This window comes from Oncorhynchus tshawytscha, linkage group LG22 (assembly GCF_018296145.1).
Source record: "Oncorhynchus tshawytscha isolate Ot180627B linkage group LG22, Otsh_v2.0, whole genome shotgun sequence".
Taxonomy (NCBI): Eukaryota; Metazoa; Chordata; class Actinopteri; order Salmoniformes; family Salmonidae; genus Oncorhynchus; species Oncorhynchus tshawytscha.
In genome coordinates this window covers 14,275,346-14,288,984 of record NC_056450.1, presented here as the reverse complement: position 1 = coordinate 14,288,984, position 13,639 = coordinate 14,275,346, and the positions used below count along the sequence as shown (strand labels likewise).

At 45.5% G+C, this 13,639-nt stretch overlaps 1 pseudogene; it reads right to left on the bottom strand.

Annotated features, from left to right (window-relative positions):
• Window positions 1-10,533: 10,533 nt before the first annotated feature.
• LOC112221417 lies at window positions 10,534-13,136 on the bottom strand (annotated as a pseudogene).
• Window positions 13,137-13,639: the final 503 nt, after the last annotated feature.

The following is a 13,639-nucleotide window of genomic DNA, read 5'->3' as shown; positions in this document are numbered from 1 at the left end:
GTCGCAAAAACCATTAAGCGCTATGATGAAACTGGCACTCATGAGGACCGCCACAGGAAAGGAAGACCCAGAGTTACCTCTGCTGTAGAGGATACGTTCATTAGAGTTACCAGCCTCAGAAATTGCAGCCCAAATAAATGCTTCACAGAGTTCAAGTAACAGACACATCTCAACATCAACTGTTCAGAGGAGTCTGCATGAATCAGGCCTTCATGGTCGAATTGCTGCAAAGAAACCACTAGTAAAGGACACCCATAGGAATAAGAGACTTGCTTGGGCCAAGAAACACAAGCAATGGACATTAGACAGGTGAAAATCTGTCCTTTGGTCTGATGAGTCCAAATGTTTGATTTTTGGTTCCAACCTCCCTTTCTTGACAAAGAAGGAGAGTAATGGAGTGCTGCCTCAGATGACCTGGCCTCCACATTCACTGAACCTTTTTTCACCTTTATTTAACCAGGTAGGCTAGTTGAGAACAAGTTCTCATTTGCAACTGTGACCTGGCCAAGATAAAGCATAGCAGTTCAACACATACAACAACACAGAGTTACACATGGAATGAGAGTAGAAAAAAAGAAAACAAAGTCTATATACAGTAAGTGCAAATTAGGTCAAATAAGGGAGTTAAGGCAATAAATAGGCCATGGTGGCGAAGTAATTACAATATGGCAATTAAACACTGGAATGGTAGATGTGCAAAAGATGGATGTGCAAGTAGAGATACTGTGATGCAAAGGGAACAAAATAAATAAATACAGTATGGGGATGGGTAGATAGATGGGCTGTATACAGATGGGCCATGAACAGGTGCAGTGATCTGTGAGCTGCTCTGACAGCTGGTTCTTAAAGCTAGTGAGGGAGATGGGAATCTCCAGCTTCAGTGATTTTTGCAGTTCGTTCCAGTCAGTGGCAGCAGAGAACTGGAAGGAAAGGCGACCAAAGGAGGAATTGGCTTTGGGGGTGACCAGTGAGATATACCTGCTGGAGCACGTGCTACGAGTGGGTGCTGCTATGGTGATCAGCGAGCTGAGATAGGGCGGGACTTTACCTAGCAGAGACTTGTAGATAACCTGTAGCCAGTGGGTTTGGCGACGAGTATGAAGCGAGGGCCAGCCAACGAGAGCGTACAGGTCGCAGTGGTGAGTAGTGTATGGGGCTTTGGTGGCAAAACGGATGGCACTGTGATACACTACATCCAGTTTGCTGAGTAGAGTGTTGGAGGCTATTTTATAGATGACATCGCCGAAGTAAAGGATCAGTAGGATGGTCAGTTTTACGAGGGTATGTTTGGCAGCATGAGTGAAGGAAGCTTTGTTGAGAAATAGGAAGCCGATTCTAGATTTAATTTTTGATTGGAGATGTTTAATGTGAGTCTGGAAGGAGAGTTTACAGTCTAGCCAGACACCTAGCTATTTGTAGTTATCCACGTATTCTAAGTCAGAACCGTCCAGAGTAGTGATGCTGGATGGGCGGGCAGGTGCGGGCAATGATCGGTTGAATAGCATGCATTTAGTTTTATTTGTGTTTAAGGGCAGTTGGAGGCCACGGAAGGAGAGTTGTATGGAATTGAAGCTCGTCTGGAGGTTAGTTAACACAGTGTCCAAAGAAGGGCCAGAAGTATACAGAATGATGTTGTCTGCGTAGAGGTGGATCAGAGAATCACCAGCAGCAAGAGCGACATCATTGATGTATACAGAGAAGAGAGTCGGCCCGAGAATTGAACCCTGTGGTACCCCCATAGAGACTGCCAGAGGTCCGGACAACAGGCCCTCCGATTTGACACACTGAGCTCTATCAGAAGTAGTTGGTGAACCAGGCGAGGCAATCATTTGAGAAACCAAGACTTAAAGAATAACCAGGCATCCTCTACTGTCGGGATCAAATCAAATTTTATTTGTCACATACACATGGTTAGCAGATGTTAATGCGAGTGTAGCGAAATGCTTGTGCTTCTAGTTCCGACAATGCAGTAATAACCAACAAGTAATCTAGCTAACAATTCCAAAACTATTACCTTATAGACACAAGTGTAAGGGGATAAAGAATATGTACATAAAGATGAGTGAGTGATGGTACAGAGCGGCATAGGCAAGATACAGTAGATGGTATTGAGTGCAGTATATACATATGAGATGAGTATGTAAACAAAGTGGCATAGTTAAAGTGGCTAGTGATACATGTATTACATAAGGATGCAGTCGATGATATAGAGTACAGTATATACATATACATATGAGATGAATAATGTAGGGCATGTAACCATTATATTAGGTAGCATTGTTTAAAGTGGCTAGTGATATATTTTACATAATTTCCCATCAATTCCCATTATTAAAGTGGCTGGAGTTGAGTCAGTGTGTTGGCAGCAGCCACTCAATGTTAGTGGTGGCTGTTTAACAGTCTGATGGCCTTGAGATAGAAGCTGTTTTTCAGTCTCTCGGTCCCAGCTTTGATGCACCTGTACTGACCTCGCCTTCTGGATGATAGCGGGGTGAACAGGCAGTGGCTCGGGTGGTTGTTGTCCTTGATGATCTTTATGGCCTTCCTGTGACATCGGGTGGTGTAGGTGTCCTGGAGGGCAGGTAGTTTGCCCCCGGTGATGCGTTGTGCAAACCTCACTACCCTCTGGAGAGCCTTACGGTTGTGGGCAGAGCAGTTGCCGTACCAGGCGGTGATACAGCCCGACAGGATGCTCTCGATTGTGCATCTGTAGAAGTTTGTGAGTGCTTTTGGTGACAAGCCGAATTTCTTCAGCCTCCTGAGGTTGAAGAGGCGCTGCTGCGCCTTCTTCACAATGCTGTCTGTGTGGGTGGACCAATTCAGTTTGTCTGTGATGTGTACGCCGAGGAACTTAAAACTTACTACCCTCTCCACTACTGTTCCATCGATGTGGATAGGGGGGTGTTCCCTCTGCTGTTTCCTGAAGTCCACAATCATCTCCTTAGTTTTGTTGACGTTGAGTGTGAGGTTATTTTCCTGACACCACAATCCGAGGGCCCTCACCTCCTCCCTGTAGGCCGTCTCGTCGTTGTTGGTAATCAAGCCTACCACTGTTGTGTCGTCCGCAAACTTGATGATTGAGTTGGAGGCGTGCGTGGCCACGCAGTCGTGGGTGAACAGGGAGTACAGGAGAGGGCTCAGAACGCACCCTTGTGGGGCCCCAGTGTTGAGGATCAGCGGGGTGGTAATGTTGTTGCCTACCCTCACCACCTGGGGGCGGCCCGTCAGGAAGTCCAGTACCCAGTTGTACAGGGCGGGGTCGAGACCCAGGGTCTCGAGCTTGATGACGAGCTTGGAGGGCACGATGGTGTTAAATGCCGAGCTGTAGTCAATGAACAGCATTCTCACATAGGTATTCCTCTTGTCCAGATGGGTTAGGGCAGTGTGCAGTGTGGTTGAGATTGCATCGTCTGTGGACCTATTTGGGCGGTAAGCAAATTGGAGTGGGTCTAGGGTGTCAGGTAGGGTGGAGGTGATGGTCCTTGACTAGTCTCTCAAAGCACTTCATGATGACGGAAGTGAGTGCTACAGGGCGGTAGTCGTTTAGCTCAGTTACCTTAGCTTTCTTGGGAACAGGAACAATGGTGGCCCTCTTGAAGCATGTGGGAACAACAGACTGGTATAGGGATTGATTGAATATGTCCGTAAACACACCAGCCAGCTGGTCTGCGCATGCTCTGAGGGCGCGGCTGGGGATGCCGTCTGGGCCTGCAGCCTTGCGAGGGTTGGCACGTTTAAATGTTTTCCTCACGTCGGCTGCAGTGAAGGAGAGTCCGCATGTTTTAGTTGCGGGCCGTGTCAGTGGCACTGTATTGTCCTCAAAGCGGGCAAAAAAGTTATTTAGTCTGCCTGTGAGCAAGACATCCTGGTCCGTGACTGGGCTGGTTTTCTTTTTGTAATCCGTGATTGACTGTAGACCCTGCCACATACCTCTTGTGTCTGAGCCGTTGAATTGAGATTCTACTTTGTCTCTATACTGACGCTTAGCTTGTTTGATTGCCTTGCGGAGGGAATAGTTACACTGTTTGTATTCGGTCATGTTTCCGGTCACCTTGCCCTGATTAAAAGCAGTGGTTCGGGCTTTCAGTTTCACGCGAATGCTGCCATCAATCCACGGTTTCTGGTTTGGGAATGTTTTAATTGTTGCTATGGGAACGAGGTCAATGTCATTTAGAGAAAAAGCAGGTCCACACCACATTGGGTGAGGCGGGTTGCAGGAGAGTATTTTGAAGTAAGGGTTTAGAAAAATATAAAAAGATATACGAAGAAAAATATGCAAAAATATATATACATGGGACACGACAAGACGAAGGACAAATACGTCTGACTGCTACGCCATCTTGGAATTGCCCTCAGCCCAATTGAGAGGGTTTGGGATGAAGACCGCAGAGTGAAGGAAAAGCAGCCAACAACAACTTCTTCAAGACTGTTGGAAAAGCATTTCAGATGAAGCTGGTTGAGAGAATGCCTAGAGTGTGCAAAGCTGTCATCAAGGCAAAGGGTGGCTACATTGAAGAATCTAACATCTATATATATTTTTCCTAACATCTAAAACACTTTTTTGGTTACGACATGATTCCATGTGTTATTTCATAGTTGTCATAGTTATTCTACAATGTAGAAAATAGTACAAAAAGAAAAACTCTTGAATGAGTAGGTGATCTAAATCTTTTGACCGGGAGTATATATCATTAAAAAAAACAGGTAGGGAGAGTGAACTTGTCCGCGGTGGTATTCAAACCCCAACGTTCTGGGTCGTAGCCCAGTTCAAATCAAATCAAATCAAATGTATTTATATAGCCCTTCATACATTAGCTGATATCTCAAAGTGCTGTACAGAAACCCAGCCTAAAACCCCAAACAGCAAGCAATGCAGGTGTAGAAGCACGGTGGCTAGGAAAAGCTCCATAGAAAGGCCAAAACCTAGAAAGAAACCTAGAGAGGAACCAGGCTATGAGGGGTGGCCAGTCCTCTTCTGGCTGTGCCGGGTGGAGATTATAACAGAACATGGCCAAGATGTTCAAATGTTCATAAATGACCAGCATGGTCAAATAATAATAATCACAGTAGTTGTCAAGGGTGCAGCAAGTCAGCACCTCAGGAGTAAATGTCAGTTGGCTTTTCATAGCCGATCATTAAGAGTATCTCTACCACTCCTGCTGTCTCTGGAGAGTTGAAAACAGCATGTCTGGGACAGGTAGCAGGTCCGGTGAACAGGTCAGGATTCCATAGCCGCAGGCAAAACAGTTGAAACTGGAGAAGCTGCACGGTCAGGTGGACTGGGGACAGCAAGGAGTCCTCATGCCAGGTAGTCCTGAGGCATGGTCCTAGGGCTCAGGTCCTCCGAGAGAGAGAAAGAGAGAAAGAGATCATTAGAGAGAGCATACTTAAATTCACACCGGACACGACAGGAGAAGTACTCCAGATATATCAAACTGACCCTAGCCCCCCGACACATAAACTACTGCAGCATAAATACTGGAGGCTGAGACAGGAGGGGTCAGGAGACATTGTGGCCCCATCCGAGGATACCCCCGGACAGGGCCAAACTGGAAGGATAAAACCCCACCCACTTTGCCAAAGCACAGCCCCCACACCACTAGAGGGATATCTTCAACCACCAACTTACCATCCTGAGACAAGGCCGAGTATAGCCCACAAAGATCGCCACGGCACAACCCAAGGGGGGGCACCAACCCAGACAGGAAGATCACATTAGTGACTCAACCCACTCAAGTCAAGGGACGGCATGAAAGAGCCCCAGTAAGCCAGTGACTCAGCCCCTGTAACAGGGTTAGAGGCAGAGAATCCCAGTGGAAATAGGAACTGGCCAGGCAGAGACAGCAAGGGCGGTACGTTGCTCCAGAGCCTTTCCGTTCACTTTCACACTCCTGGGCCAGACACACTCAATCATATGACCCACTGAAGAGATGAGTCTTCAGAAAAGACTTAAAAGGTTAAGACCGAGTCTGCGTCTCTCACATGGGTAGGCAGACCATTCCATAAAAATGGAGCTCTATAGGAGAAAGCCTTACCTCCAGCTGTTTGCTTAGAAATTCTAGGGACAATTAGGAGGCCTGCGTCTTGTGACCGTGGCGTATGTGTAGGTATGTACGGCAGGACCAAATAAGAGAGATAGGTAGGAGCAAGCCCATGTAATGCTTTGTAGGTTAGCAGTAAAACCTTGAAATCAGCCCTTGCCTTTAACAGGAAGCCAGTGTCGGGAGGCTAGCATTGGAGTAATATGATCACATTTTTTGGTTCTAGTCAGGATTCTAGCAGCCGTATTTAGCACTAACGGAAGTATATTTAGTGCTTTATCCGGGTAGCCGGAAAGTAGAGCATTGCAGTAGTCTAACCTGGAAGTAACAAAAGCATGGATACATTTTTCTGCATCATTTTTGGACAGAAAGTTTCTGATTTTTACAATGTTACAGATGGAAAAAAAGCTGTCCTTGAAACAGTCTTGATATGTTCGTCAAAAGAGAGATCAGGGTCCAGAGTAACACCAAGGTCCTTCACAGTTTTATTTGAGACGACTGTACAACCATCAAGATTAATTGTCAGATTCAACAGAAGATCTTTGTTTCTTGGGACCTAGAACAAGCATCTCTGTTTTGTCCGAGTTTAAAAGTAGAACGTTTGCAGCCATCCACTTCCTTATGTCTGAAACACAGGCTTCTAGCGAGGGCAATTTTGGGGCTTCACCATGTTTCATTGAAATGTACAGCTGTGTGTCATCCGCATAGCAGTGAAAGTTAACATGTTTTCGGATGAATAGTGGTCCTAAAAGGGAACCTTGAGGAACACTGAAATTTACAGTTGATTTGTCAGAGGACAAACCATTCACAGAGACAAACTGATATCTTTCCGACAGATAAGATCTAAACCAGGCCAGAACTTGTCCGTGTAGACCAATTTGGGTTTCCAATCTCTCCAAAAGAATGTGGTGATCGATGGTATCAAAAGCAGCACTAAAGTCTAGGAGCACGAGGACAGATGCAGAGCCTCGGTCTGATGCCATTAAAAGGTCATTTACCACCTTCACAAGTGCAGTCTCAGTGCTATGATGGGGTCTAAAACCAGACTGAAGCATTTCGTATACATTGTTTGTCTTCAGGAAGGCAGTGAGTTGCTGCGCAACAGCCTTTTCTAAAAGTTGAGAGGAATGGAAGATTCGATATAGGCCGATAGTTTATATTTTATGGGTCATGGTTTGGCTTTTTCAAGAGAGGCTTTATTACTGCCACTTAGTGAGTTTGGTACACATCCGGTGGATAGAGAGCTGTTTGTTATGTTCAACATAGGAGGGCTAAGCACAGGAAGCAGCTCTTTCAGTAGTTTAGTTGGAATAGGGTCCAGTACGCAGCTTGAAGGTTTAGAGGCCATGATTATTTTCATCATTGTGTCAAGAGATATAGTACTAAAACACATGAGTGTCTCTTGATCCTAGGTCCTGGCAGAGTTGTGCAGACTCAGGACAACTGAGCTTTGAAGGAATACGCAGATTTAAAGAGTAATTTGCTTTCTAATAATCATGATCTTTTCCTCAAAGTTCATGAATTTATTACTGCTGAAGTGAAAGCCATCCTCACTTGGGGAATGCTGCTTTTTAGTTAGCTTTACGACAGTATCAAAAATATATTTCGGATTGTTCTTATTTTCCTCAATTAAGTTGGAAAAATAGGATGATCGAGCAGCAGTGAGGGCTCTTCGACACTGCACGGTACTGTCTTTCCAAGCTAGTCTGAAGACTTCCAGTTTGGTGTGGCGCCATTTCCGTTCCAATTTTCTAGAAGCTTGCTTCAGAGCTCGGGTATTTTCTGTATACCAGGGAGCTGGTTTCTTATGAGAAATGTTTTTAGGGGTGCAACTGCATCTAGGGTATTGCGCAAGGTTAAATTGAGTTCCTCAGTTAGGTGGTTAACTGATTTTTGTCATCTGACATCCTTGGGTATGCAGAGGGAGTCTGGAAGGGCATCAAGGAATCTTTGTGTTGTCTGAATTTATAGCATGACTTTTGATGCTCCTTGGTTGGGGTCTGAGCAGATTATTTGTTGCAATTGCAAACGTAATAAAATGGTGATCCGATAGTCCAGGATTATGAGGAATGTCACGAACCGACTCAAAGCCCGTAACAAAAGGGAGACAACGTAACTAAGTAAATAAGTAAAATATACAATGGTGTGTGTAATCAGTAGTGTGAGTGTTTTGCATGCATGGGATAATGCAGGGTGTTGAAAGATGCTAAAGCAAACAACCAAAAAACCACCAAGAAACACAACAAAATCTATAAAGGTGTCTGCATGGAGAGAGTCTCCTCCATGAATGTGGAAGAGGTCTATTTATCCTGGGACACACCTGGCCCAGGTGTTTCCCATGTAGCTGACGACCCTCCCAACTCCGCCCACCGGCATCCTAATAAGGAAACAAGAACAAAGAGAGAATACGGCAGACAGAGTGGGAGGGTCGTCACATTCCCCCCCATAAAACCGGGGACCAACAAGGGCCCCGGAACAACCGCAGCCTCTGCGTCCCAAATCGACACAGCCTCTGCGTCCCAAATTGACACAGCCTCTGCGTCCCAAATTGACACAGCCTCTGCGTCCCAAATTGACACAGCCTCTGCGTCCCAAATTGACACAGCCTCTGCGTCCCAAATTGACACAGCCTCTGCGTCCCAAATTGACACAGCCTCCGCGTCCCAAATTGACACAGCCTCTGCGTCCCAAATTGACACAGCCTCTGCGTCCCAAATTGACGAGGTGTTCACACCTCCACCTGCCCCAGCCAACCTCCTCCCCAGACCTCAGCAACCTTTGCGCATAGGAAGCAATGTTTAAGAGGAAAGAAGAACACAAGACCAGGAGGGAACAGACAGGAAAGATAGAACATGACAACCCCAAACAATGGTCGGTCACGTAAACATTCAGGAACATGGCACAAACGACCACAACAGCTACAAACTCCAACGAAAAAAACATCAGGGTCCTTCTTAATTTTTACAACTCCCAACGATTCATAGTCACTTCCAACGATTCATAGTCACTTCCAACGATTCATAGTCACTTCAACGATTCATTGTCACTTCCCAACGATTCATTGTCACTTCCCAACGATTCATTGTCACTTCCCAACGATTCATTGTCACTTCCCAACGATTCATTGTCACTTCCCAACGATTCATTGTCACTTCCCAACGATTCATTGTCACTTCCCAACGATTCATTGTCACTTCCCAACGTAACAGAATTTCACCAATTTCAATCATTCAACCTTGTAGTGTTCAGCGATCTTCAACAGCTGTTCTTTAGTACATAATTCTAACAGTTCCTCTGATGGAAAGCGAATGATCTTGTCTACATGAGACACCATAGTCATAAGTAAATAATCTTGCTCAACCCCTCTGCTGAGAACATCAGACCACAACCAGAGAAATGACAATCACCCTGAGCACCACAGAAGAGAGATGAGATACGGAGCTTCCCCAAAACCTACAATAACTCAACCCTAGTCTTCGTGCAGATTTGCGGTGGGTATTTACGCACTGTAGCCCGCTGGCAAGGAAATAGAACTCCCCAGCATGCTGGCAAATTCCACCAAGCCACGGATGTGCCCCCGAGACAACTGCTCAATCCACAGACACCACAGAAAAATAACAAACATTTAACCATGCCCAACATGTCCAAAGATGAAACACATCGCTAAGCCTATCAGGGGTAAAAGGCTATAGCTCCGGGTAGCAAGTTCCACTACCCTACCCAAATCTCCCACCAAGGTACACAGCCGATTACTCACCTCAGACTGATGTCCCAACAGAAAGTAGAACAAGAGTTTCCAGGCTAGGCAGGGCCTGGAAACTAACCATTATACTGTCCAACGCAGCACACAAACCAAACAACAAAGGCAACCAATACTGGACCTATCTAACTCAAACAAAATATGCAAACCAAACATGTACCTCCACGGTCTCCCAAACCAATATGTTCAAAAATCCCGGATGAGCCCCCACTTGTCACGAACCGGCTCAAAGCCCGTAAAAAAGGGAGATAACGTGGAGATAAGGAGTAACAAAATATATATTTATTAAATAAGTAACTAAGTATAATATACAATGGTGTGTAATCAGTAATCAGTAGTGTAAGTGAGTGTTTTGCATGCATGGGATAATGCAGGGTGTTGAAAGATGCTAAAGCAAACAACCAAAAAACACCAAGAAACACAACAAAATCTATAAAGGTGTCTGCATGGAGGGAGTCTCTTCCATGAATGTGGAAGAGGTCTATTTATCCTGGGACACACCTGGCCCAGGTGTTTCCCATGTAGCTGACGACCCTCCCAACTCCGCCCACCGGCATCCTAATAAGGAAACAAGAACAAAGAGAGAATATGGCAGACAGAGTGGGAGGGTCGTCACAGGAAAAACATTAAGATCCACAACATTTATTCCATGGGACAAAACTTGGTCCAGAGTATGACTGTGACAGTGAGTAGGTCCAGAGACATGTTGGACAAAACCCACTGAGTCGATGATGGCTTTTGGAGTGGGTCTGTGGACTATTCCATGTGAATATTAAAGTTGGCATCAACTGTGCCACAAAATAAAGTTTGTGTGGCAGAGTCGATCTTGGCGCTAATAAACACAATGTCACTACAATATTTAACTAAATAAATCACACTGGAGTTAAATCATTCACTTTTTACTGTTTGCTTCTCACATTTTCACAAACACAAAGCCACTAAGCCAAACCTGCACAAATACAAATATTTGGACGTGCAGGTCCAAATACACAGACGTGCAGGTCCAAATACACAGACGTGCAGGTCCAAATACACAGACGTGCAGGTCCAAATACACAGCACATAAAACTTCCACGTTCAAAGCCTATTCTGTGCCATTTCTAAAATGTGGAAAAACTACAACACTCAGTATTTACAGTGGAAAATCCTGCAAGTTGCACTGAAACAACACAGGACCTCCTTGAAGTTTGTGCGCATCTCAAGGCTGAGGAAGGCATAGATGATGACATAGTTACACATGATGAGCACCAGGTAGGTAGTGAAGTGGGACATGTAGCAGACACAGAGTGGGTTCTTGGGACAGGTGATAAGGAGGATGAGGTGGAGGAAGAAAGGTGCCCAGCAGCAGACGAACACCCCCAGAAGAATGGTGATGGTGACCGCTCCCTTCATGCAGGTCCTCTGGGGCACCACGCCCTCTACAGGCAGAGCAGCGATGCGCTTGATGTGCAGCCTCGCCAGCAGAAACATGTGAACGTACAGAGCGACCATGAGCACCAGCATGGTGAAGAACATGATGATCAGACACACAATGACTGCCTTGCTCTCTGAGTAGACGATGAAGACTATCCCACAGACACACATGTCAGCCAGACCCCCCGCCTCCCCCCATGACCAGGAGAGCCCGTCGCTTGGACACGATGCTGTGGTAGCGCAGGGCATAGAAGATGGTCACGTAACAGTCAATGGCGATAATTAGAAGGTTACAAATTGAGGCCACCAGAGAGATACAGATTGTGGAGTCAAAGAAGTTGTCCATGAGTTGAATAAAGTGGTCGTCCGCCACTATCAACCGACTGTTCAGTGCAGCGATTACCACCGTCTCTAGTGAGTTGGAGACACTCACCAGCATGTCAGCAGCAGCAAGACTACAAAAGACGACGTACATGGGTGAATGGAGGTTCTTGTTCTTCACCATCACCGATATCACCAAGATGTTCTCTAGAAGGCTGACGATCCCTAGTGTCAGGAACACCTCAGCCTGGATGTGGACCAGCTCACCCAGACCAGGCTCAATGCCGGTGCCGGTCCAGTTCCCATGCTGGTCTTCCCTGGCCAGAGACTCCCTATTAGTCTCATTGAGCCGAAGGTCCGACGGCAGCAGATGTCTGTAAGTGTTGTTCATCTGGTGGTAATTTAGACAACAGTTTACAGAGGGAGATGCCGTGATGCAGGAATACAAGGTAATGAGAGAGCCACCTGCCCCATAAGAACCTCTTCTGGAGCCCTGCTGCTGGATGCTCCTCCTTTTAGATCACAGCTAGAGAGAACTGTGGTTTCTCCTGAGCCCTGAGAGCCCTTTCAGCCGCCCCGGTCCAATGAACACAGCCTGGACCTGGGTGCATGTGCAGACATACACAGACACACACATTCACTCAAGTGCACACACAGGCACACAGGCACACACACACATTCAATAGTTTGACATAGACTAAATTGTTTCACATTATACAACTTTCCCTTCACCTGATAATACTTCATCGATGACATTCATTCTATTTGACTGCCTTCTTGAAGGTAGAAATATCCCAGCCAATTGAGAAACTTACAGTAAATTAAACTGGCAAAACCGATGGTGCATGTAAAATCAAAATAGAGAAGTATCATTGTTTCAAAAGTAGCTACAGTATTTTGCACCAAATCATGTAAAGCCAAAGGCGATGTGGTTATACACACACACACACACACACACACACACACACACACACACAAAAGCAAAAAGGGTGTTTCAAGACATTTTTTGTATTTAGGTCTAACAGTGGATAGAACCTGAGACCTACTGTATGTCCTTAATCTCTATGAAACTTGTCAGAACATATAGGCATTACAACAACCTTTTCTTGGCTCAGGAACCGTCTGTTTGCATTTCATCCAACATAGCATTACACAACTGGATTTTCCTTTTTTATGATCTTTAAATAATGAGTTGGGCAGACAGTTGATGTGTAACCAAGCTGAAGATGCCAATATTCAGGGTCATGTGTAGCCAAGCTGAAGATGCCAATATTCAGGGTCATGAATACCGACCCGTAGCATTCATGTCTGTAGCCATGAAGTGCATTGAAAGGATGGACATGGCTCACATCAACCCCATTATTCCAGAAACCCTAGACCCACTCCAATTTGAATACTACCCTAACAGATCCACAGATGATGCCATCTCTATTGCACTCCACACTGCCCTTTCCCAACTGGACAAAAGGAACAGCTATGTGAAAATGCTATTCATTGACTACAAGTCAGCGGTCAACACCATAGTGGCCTCAAAGCTCATCAATAAGCTAAGGACCCCGGGACTAAACACCTGCCTCTGCAACTGGATCCTGGACTTCCTAACGGGCCGACCCAAGGTGGTAAGGGTACAGTTGAAGTCGGAAGTTTACATACACTTAGGTTGGAGTCATTAAAACTTGTTTTTCAAGCACTCCACACATTTCTTGTTAACAAACTATAGTTTTGGCAGGCCAGTTAAGACATCTACTTTGTGCATGACACAAGTCATTTTTCCAACAATTGTTTACAGATTATTTCACTTATAATTCACTGTATCACAATCCAGTGGGTCAGAAGTTTATATACACTAAGTTGACTGTGCCTTTAAACAGCTTACCTTCAAACTCAGGGCCTCTTTGCTTGACATCATGGGAAAATCAAAAGAAATCAGCCAAGACCTCAGAAAAAAATTGTAGACCTCCACAAGTCTGGTTCATCCGTGTGAGCAATTTCCAAACGCCTGAAGGTACCACGTTCATCTGTACAAACAATAGTATGCAGGTATAAACACCATGGAACCACACAGCCGTCACACCGCGCAGGAAGGAGACGCGTTCTGTCTCCT